The following is a 9,427-nucleotide window of genomic DNA, read 5'->3' as shown; positions in this document are numbered from 1 at the left end:
CGTCGCGAAGCCACCTTCGATGTCCCATGAACACGGTTTTCGAAGACCCGGGATCTCTATCTAGCTGGCGATACATTGTGTCATCCATGCACCTGACGCATCCAGAAAATCCGTGGACCACCTGCCCCGCGACATATCCGTAACCGAGATAGTCGTGCACCGTCGTGAGCAGCGCGGCTCTCATAGGGAAATATTCTTTCTCTGCGGCGTCCCACATATTGGCTGGCGTTTTCCACAGCGTGTCAAGCTCCTCTTTCAGCAGCCCCAGATACAGATTGATGTCGTTCCCTGGTTGTTTCGGTCCTTCAATTAGCATACTCATGTGAATGTACTTCCTCTTCATGCACAACCAGGGGGAAGGTTGTACATCCACACAAACACAGGCCAGGTGCTATGTGTGCTTCTCTGGCTGCCAAACGGATTGACTCCATCGGTGCTCGCGCCCAGCACGATGTTCCTTGGATCGTTCCCAAATTCTAGGTCTTCGAAGTTCAACGCTTGCCACTGGCTCGCATCCTTAGGGTGACTCAGCATCTTGTCTTTTTTATCTATCTCCGGATCATTTGCGTCATCTTCTCGCTTCTTCTCCTCCCTATCCGCGTGCCAACGCAGGAGCTTTGCTACCTTAGGGTCCGCGAAATACCGCTGCAGACGAGGAGTGATCGGAAAGTACCACACCACTTTTCGAGGAGCTTTCTTCCTCTTCTTGTATCGAGTGACGCCGCACACCGGACATATGGTAGACTCCGCGTGCTCGTCCCGATAAATGATGCAATTGTTCATGCACACATGGTATTTCACGTGCGGTAAATCCAGAGGACACACGATTTTCTTCGCCTCCTCCAAACTGGTCGGGCACTTGTTCCCCTTGGGAAGACGTTCGTGCCAGAATGACATGTTCTCGTCGAAGCATGCGTCGGTCATTTTGTGTTTTACCTTCATTTCCAGAGCCATGAGCGTTACTTTCAGGCGGGTATCCTCGGGCCTGCATCCTTCATACAATGGAGTAACCGCGTCTAACTCAAGTTGATCCATCTTGGCTTTCTCTCGGGCGGCAGCTCTTGCGTTATCCGTCTGCTTGAGAAGCAGCTCTTGAATATGAGGGTCCTGCACCCAGCCCATCGATGGTCCAGCGTCGTCTGCTCCGCCGGCATCATCATCTTCATGATCATGCCCGTCGTCTGCTCCGGCATCTTCCTCATCATCATGTCCTGCATCTTCTACATGATGACTGTGTACAGCATCACCGTCGTGATCATCTCCTGGGGATTCTTCGTCTTCTCGCCCGCCCGAGCCGCGGTGGTTGTCTTGCTGCCCTTCCTCATTTCTTGCCCGGCCCCCATGGACGACTTCGTAGTCATCTTCATCACCTTGCCACCGATAGCCATCCATGAAACCACGCAAGAGCAGGTGGTCCCGCACCTGCCCGGATTCCGGGTCCGCAATAAGGCTCTTCAGCTTGCATCTTCGACACGGACATCTTATCTCCGTCTCGTTCTTTTGAAGCATCTCGGCCTTCGCGGACCTCAAAAACCTATTCACGATGCCTTCGGTCATCATGCGGACCATGGTCGCCTGCGGGGTAGAGCAAAACGATATTTTAGAACCAAGAAAAAATTGGCATGACTTTCCCTAAAAATAGGACCAAAAAGAATGCTTAATGCCAAAATTCTCGCCGAAACGGAAATGAATCAACATTCCGGCAAATATTGGCAACTATCGCATTTCAAATACCGGTACACCTCCAAACACAAACACATATGCAACACCACAAACATATGCAACACCACGAACATACATAGATCTAGCTAGGCCATAAAAAATGCATGTGCACATTGTTGTAGGGAGAACAACATAAATATAGCTTCCCCCCTTACTTACCTATCAAAACAAGGTAATTTAACCACTTAAATTGAATGAATCTATGGTGGAAATGAGGTGAAAAAGAGGAGGCACCCGAGACAAGGAGGAGGTGGAGAGAACGAAGTGGGGAGAAAGTGAGTGTGGGTAGGAGAGGCTGTCCAAAATATCTTGTTGCTGCCCACTTACTAATGGCGCACCAACTCTAAATGCGCCATTAGTAATCCAGGATACTAATGGCGCACCTTCTGGTGGTGCGCCATTAGTAGTTTTGCAAAAAAAAACATACTAATGGCGCACTGTTCCACAGTGCGCCATTACTAGTTTAAACTAGTAATGGCGCACGGTGGAAAAGTGCACCATTAGTAGTTTTGCAAAAAAGGGAATAAAAATATAATAGAAAAAACAACATTAGTGGCGCACTTTCTGGCAGGTGCGCCATTACTAGTTACAACTAGTAATGGCGCACTGTGTCTGGATGCGCCATTAGTATGTTTGGACAGGCGCACTAATTAAATTTTTTTTTTTGATACTAATGGCGCACCTAATGGCGCACCACCTTCTGATAAGCCATTAGAGTTGAAACTACTAATGGCGCACCCGACTACTAATGCCGCACCCTGGGCCAGGTGCGCCATTAGTAGTTTCAACTCTAATGGCGTATCAGAAGGTGGTGCGCTATTAATGTCAATCCATCTATAGCCCTTTTTCTAGTAGCGTACAACCGAACTTGCAAACACTAACAAGTAATGCACAACTATTAAATACCAACCAATCATATGGTAGCCTCTTCAGTTTTTATTGTCGACATGTCATTTATTTATTTACAAACTAAAATAATTGACCCTAGCTAGGTTATCGATCAACATTGCGGCAGGTCTTTAGGTGGCGGCGGCAGAGAAGTATCCGGTGTGGGGCCATCCTGAACCTCAAACACCATTCCCAACCCGAGATCAAGATGAGCCTCAAAGTGACAGTGCATGTACCACATCCCTGCATTTAACAAACACGCACATTTAGTTAGCATATGCTCAAGCTCAAATCTTCTTAGCAAGCTAATAACATCACATCATGATTCTAACTTCTAAGGGAATGAACTCCATCCGTCTCAAAATAAGTGTCGCCGATTTAGTATAATTTTGTATTAAAGTTGTACTAAATTAGCGATACTTATTTTGCGACGGAGGGAGTATATAGTAGGAGTATATTTAATATGCATGATGTGTACCTGGATTGTCGGCGATGAAGCGGATGACGGCCCAGCCACCGGCGGGGACGAGGACGGTGTTGCGCTCTTGGGGGTTGACGAGGTTGAATTGCGGCGCCGTGGTTGTCTGGTTGTAGTTCCCAAAGCCCTGTGCTAGGACGAAGAAGTTGAAGCCGTGGAGGTGCATGGGGTGGCTCTCCTTGGCGATGAGTCGCGTGTTCTGGAGCACCATCTCCACCGTCTCGTTGTAGCGGAGCGTCCGCACCTTGGTCGACTTGGTCGTGTACTGCATCGTGGCGTTGTTGCTAGCGTCGGCCGTGTAGTCGAAGACGACCGGCGGCTGGTCGGGGAAGTCACGGGTGTACACGCCGGCCGTCGCGTTGCTGTAGTGGGCCTCGAGCATGGAGGTGCTCCTCGGCGGCACGAAGGACTCGTTGTTCATGCTCGACGCGAACATGGTGCGGCTCCGGTTGCACAGCGTCTGCTCCGGCTGGCAGTCGGCGACGCCCATCCCAACGGTGACGAACATGCGGGTGTCCACCGCGAGTGGCACGGTCGGCTTGCCGGGGAGCACCAGCGCCGTGAGGTTGGAGAGGAACCCATGTGCGGTCTGCGGTGTCCGTGTCGTTGAACTGCGGCAACTGTGGCAGCGCAGGCGGCAATGTCGTGTTCGGTCCGCCGGCGTACTCTAGCACCGCCGTCGCGTTGGTCTTGCTGAACGGCGGCCCCGACGGTATCCCACTATCGTAGGGGGACGCTGCCATGTAGTAGCGGCCGACGGCGGCGTCCGCGACCATGAGCGCGTCAACGGTCTGCCCGGGCCCGACCACCACGACGTCAGTCTTGTACGGCGTGGTGTAGCACGCGTCCGCCGCCACCACGGTGAAGCTGTGGTTCGCCACTTTGAAGAAGAGAGGCGTGTTGAGCGCAGCGTTGATGATTCGGAGCAGGTACGTCTCGTTCTTCCGGATAGGCTCACACAGATTGCGCATGCTGTTGTGCAGCCTACTTAAACTGCTTTCATGCCTTATAGGAATATCCTTGAAGGGGTTGTGGTCCTTCATGAAACGCTCCATGAGATTCACACGAAAAAACTTGATGGAGTTATTTTCAAGGTGAATTTTGAGAAGGCGTACGATAAAGTCAAGTGGCCATTCCTTCAACAGGCCTTACGCATGAAGGGTTTCGATGAAGCTTGGCGACGCCAGGTAGCATCTTTCACGCAAAAAGGGAGTGTTGGAATTAAAGTGAATGACGATATGGGTCATTATTTCCAGACACACAAGGGCCTGAGACAAGGTGATCCCATGTCCCCTATCTTGTTCAACATTGTCGTTGATATGTTGGCGATCCTGATAGGGAGGGCAAAGGAGGCCGGTCAGGTGGGTGGCTTGGTGCCTCATCTAGTTGATGGTGGTGTGTCTATCCTGCAGTACGCTGATGATACAATCATCTTCATGGAGCACGACGTGGCTAACGCGAGAAATATAAAGCTGGTGTTATGCTTATTTGAACAATTGTCTGGATTGAAGATTAATTTTCATAAAAGCGAGTTGTTCTGCTTTGGTAGAGCCAATGACGAACAAGAGGCTTATAGGCATTTGTTTGGATGTGAATTGGGGGCTTTACCTTTTACGTACCTAGGTATACCCATTCACCATCGAAAGCTAACAAACAGAGAGTGGAAGTGCATCGAGGATCGGTTTGAGAAGAAACTGAGTTGCTGGAAAGGAAAACTCATGTCATATGGAGGCCGATTGGTTCTCATTAATTCGGTGCTCACGAGTATGCCTATGTTTCTCTTTTCTTTCTTTGAAGTCCCAGTTGGGGTTAGGAAGAGGCTGGACTTCTATCGATCCCGATTCTTCTGGCAGAGTGACGAACTTAAGAGAAAATACCGACTCGCCAAATGGGATATCATCTGTCGACCAAAGGACCAGGGGGGCCTTGGTATCGAGAATCTTGAAGTCAAAAACAGATGCCTTCTCAGTAAGTGGCTGTACAAGTTGTCAGTTGAGACTGAGGCAACTTGGGCGCATATTCTCCGTAGTAAGTATTTGTAGTCCAAGACTTTGTCCCAGGTGACAGTCAGACCAACTGACACGCCGTTTTAATAGAACAAAGTTTATTGTCGGTAATGGCAACACCACTCGCTTCTGGGAGGATACTTGGCTTGGTGTAACACCGTTGGCGCTCCAGTATCCGTCCCTGTATCGTATTGTTCAGCGTCGTGATTCTCTTGTTGCAACGATTATGCAGTCCATTCCCCTCAATATTCAGTTTCGGAGGGTGCTTGTTGGCGACCGGTGGGAAGCTTGGCTTCATTTGGTGAGTAGACTGATGGAGGTTCAGCTAACTCATCAGCCCGATCAATTGTGTTGGAAGCTTACCAGGTCTGGAGAGTTTACAGTCAAATCGATGTATATCGATGTCATTAACTCTAGAAGTATTCCTAGTTCCAAACATGTTTGGAAAGTCAAAGTTCCTTTTAAGATTAAAGTGTTTATGTGGTTTGTACATAAATAAGTAATTTTAACAAAGGACAATTTGGTTAAGCGCAACTGGACATGATCTACTAGGTGTAGTTTTTGTGATCGGGATGAGACTATCAAGCACCTCTTCTTTGATTGCCCGTTGGCGAGAGTTTTGTGGCGCACCGTGCAAATTGCCTTTAACATTACTCCTCCGAATTCGGTCAGTACGTTATTTGGAACGTGGCTTGCTGGGATAGAGTCAGAAACAACTAGACACATTCGAGTAGGAGTATGTGCGTTGTTATGGGCAATTTGGAACTGCCGAAATGATTTGGTTTTTAACAGAACAACAACTATTCATTTTTTGCAGGTTTTATTCTGGGCTACCGTGATGATCCGTACGTGGTCCTTACTCACTCCGACGGAGGCCAGGGAGCGTTTGGTTACTGGATCTGTCCGGTGGGAGATGGTAGCGCGGGATATTTTCAATCGGTTTGGATGGCGGTCATGTAACAGGATAGGCGATTAGTTTACCTATCTTTTGTTGTGCCAGCCGGTTGTGGCTTTTGGGCCTTCAGTTCTTGGCGTTGTGGCTCTGTGTGAGCTTGCCATTTTTACTTTTTTGCAAGACATTAAAACCTTGTTGAACCTTTTTTATCTATAAATGTGGACGTATGCATCGTTCTGATGCAGAGGCCCGGGAGTCCCCCCTTTTCGAAAAAAACGTCTCGTTCTTCCTCACCTCAAACATGTGCGTCTCTACACGCAAACATAAAAATTACTATATTTCTATATATATGATCAAACTTACGTAATAATCTGACATGGGAAAAAGGTTAGAACTTCTATTAACCACACCATCCATAGAAATGAACAACAATCTTAAGCAGAAAAGATCATGAGAGTTAACTGGCACGTACGATTTGGGGCAGAGCAGTGGTAGAAGTCTCCCGGCTTGCCGTTGATGGTGTAGGCATCGGCTGGCCCCGCAGGGATTCCGGTGAGGAGCGCCATCTGCTGCAGGTCAAAGACGTTGGCGTTCCACCACTCCCCGAACATGATGACCTCTTCCTTGTCTGGCTTGGCAAAGGGGTAGGCCTTGGCGCCGCCACGGGGCAGGATGATGAGCGCCCCATAGACGGTGGCACGAAGGAAGGAGAAGTGGGCATGCCACCACAACGTGCCCTCCTGCCCGGTGACGTTGAAGCTATACGTGTAGTTGCCTCCTGGTTGGAAGGGGCACTGTGTAACCATTGCCGGTCCATCTGCCCACTGGCTGCCACGCTGGAATATGCCATGCCTGCATGGGTCGATATTTTGGTACCCGAAAATTAAATAGTACCCCTTTGTTTCGTATTATTTAGCATTGTTTTATTTTAAGTATAATTTGTGAAGTTTGACAGAGTTTACATAAAAAATATTAACAATTATAATACCAAATAAATAAAATATAAAAATAAGTTTTCATATAATACCAAATAAATATAATATGAAAATATATTTTCACGATGAATGAATGTTGTTATTTCTTCAATAGACGTGGTTAAACTTCACAAAGTTTTGATCTAAGACAAAACCAATATACTAAGTTTTTTTAGGACATATATTAAGTAATAAGATTACCAGTGGATGGTCATGCTGTATGGCGATTCATTGACGAGGTGTACAACCACCGTGTCACCCTCGCGGGCCCGAATCGTCGGGCCTGGTAGCTGGCCATTCACCGCTGTGATGATCCTGTTCGGCTGGCAGAGCTGGCTAATGGAGAGGTTCCCGACCTGGTGAGTGAGATCAAATATTTAGGACCTTGATAAGTGCCCTACATGTGACACGAACACATGGCAACTCCGAACGTTTTTATGGCAAGTTTAGTGACGCGAGGATGGCAACTTTAGTTGTCAAGCATGACAACTTTCTTTTTAAATGGTAAATTTTAGCTTTTATTTAGAATTTTTTTGGATGACAACTTTAATTACAAAAGACGTCAGGGGCGGAGTGCTTCGGGCACTTATCATTTGGCAATATTTATTACATGGAAAATTACCATCAATAGATGGAAATTTTCAAGTACGCAGGGGGTAAAAGACACTCAACATATTTTTAAGTACTCCCTCCGTTTCTAAATACAAGTCTTTTTAAAGATTCCAATAAAGACTATATAAGGATGTATATAGACTATTTTAGAGTATACATTCACTCATTCTGCTCTGTATGCAGTCCATATTAGAGTCTCTAAAAAGACTTATATTTAGAAACGGAGGAAGATATTTCATTGTTTACACCATAGTTATGACTTATGACAAAATTTTGTCCTGTTTAGGAGATAATGCACTATTGTGACAATGCGACAAATATTTATCCTATTTTATTGTTTTTTCCAAAGCTAACAATCTTGAACCATATGTCAAGATGATGTGACAAGCTTTTTTTTTGCGGGGAAGATGATTTGGCAAGCTGACTAGATGGACAGCTTGAACCCGTGTTCGCTGGACGTATTCAACGTGGTGCAGGAGCAGTTTGCCATAATTTGACACAAAAGTCATAGGATTGGATTGAATCTGATGAAATATGAGATAGTCTGGCATCAATTTGCCCTATTTTATTATTTTCTCAAAAAACTGCCAATCGTGTACCACATGTTAGGATGATGTGACAACTGACTAGATGGACAACCTGAACCCGACGTGTTTATTCTTGACGTATTCAAGGTGGCGCATGAGCAGTTTGAAACAATTTGACACAAAATCCATAGGCCTCGATTGAATTCGATGAAGTACGAGATAATTTGACATTAATTTTGAAGGGGTTAAAATCCATCAGCACACGTCATGACTAGATGGTAAAACACGATTTTTTTTCTTTCTAAACTAATCATCCTGACCATCCAACTAAAATGATACCTTGTTGCATAGTGGCTAGGTGCAAAACTAGACAAAAGCTATCAGTAAGCATATTAAGTTAATTAGCGATGACATGCTGGGGCGGACCAAGAGAGAAAATAGCGCGGTGTCCTAGCATGTAATCACACTTTTTTAATGTAATGATGGAGTGTCACATCCTATACTATGCATGAAGCTTACGCAGAAAAAATCTTGCACCCGGATAGCTAAAAGTTGGTACACCCTTATGACATGCATGCATACCAGGTGCCAAGAACAAAAAAGAAAAGAGATGTCCTAATAAACAAAAATGCATGCACTTATGATACTACCCACTACATATGAGCCAACATGTAACTAAGCTCGATGAGACAAAACTATGCGCTTGGAAACTAAGCATGGGAAGTGAAGAACAGAACTGTATGCATATAGTACTACGGAAAGAAGTGCTCAATTACATTGAAGGTGTGCTCCACAATAGCAGCGTGGGCAGCCGAAGCAACCAATGCTAGAGCAAGCGGCAGAAGAAGCGACCAGGACCTCACCATCTCCGTACTTGTATGCATACAACAAGGGCAGAACAGAAGATTTGATTGATTTGTCCAGTTAGTATGGCGTTATATGTATAGAGAGAGGTGAGAGATCTTCAGCCGACCAATTTGCATTTTCAAACACAAACGGCATTTGGGTGCTCAAAGATAGAGAGAAAGAGGGACGTTTTGATTAGCTTCAAAGTCCCTTTTTTTTCGAGTAAAACCTTCAGAAACGAAAACTCTAATGTGATCCCGAGCTCCAGTGATCCTGGATGAACAGTAAAATCCGAAAAAATAGTAAAAAAATTCAAAAAAATCTGAAATTTTTTGGCAAGAAACTTTGATGTTTTTTCTACATGCGTGCAAATTTTCATGACGAAATGACATTCATGCAGGTCTCGGCAAAAAAAAAATCGATGCTCCAAAATGCTTTCAAAAACAGTTTTTTTGGAGCATGATTTTCTTTTTTTTTTG

At 45.9% G+C, this 9,427-nt stretch overlaps 1 pseudogene; it reads right to left on the bottom strand.

The window, feature by feature from the left end:
* Positions 1-2,722: 2,722 nt before the first annotated feature.
* LOC123163924 (laccase-25-like) lies at positions 2,723-8,968 on the bottom strand (annotated as a pseudogene).
* Positions 8,969-9,427: the final 459 nt, after the last annotated feature.

This window comes from Triticum aestivum, chromosome 1D (genome assembly GCF_018294505.1).
Source record: "Triticum aestivum cultivar Chinese Spring chromosome 1D, IWGSC CS RefSeq v2.1, whole genome shotgun sequence".
NCBI lineage: Eukaryota > Viridiplantae > Streptophyta > Magnoliopsida > Poales > Poaceae > Triticum > Triticum aestivum.
Note: the sequence above shows the minus strand (reverse complement) of the source record. Positions and strands in the feature narration are given on the sequence as shown.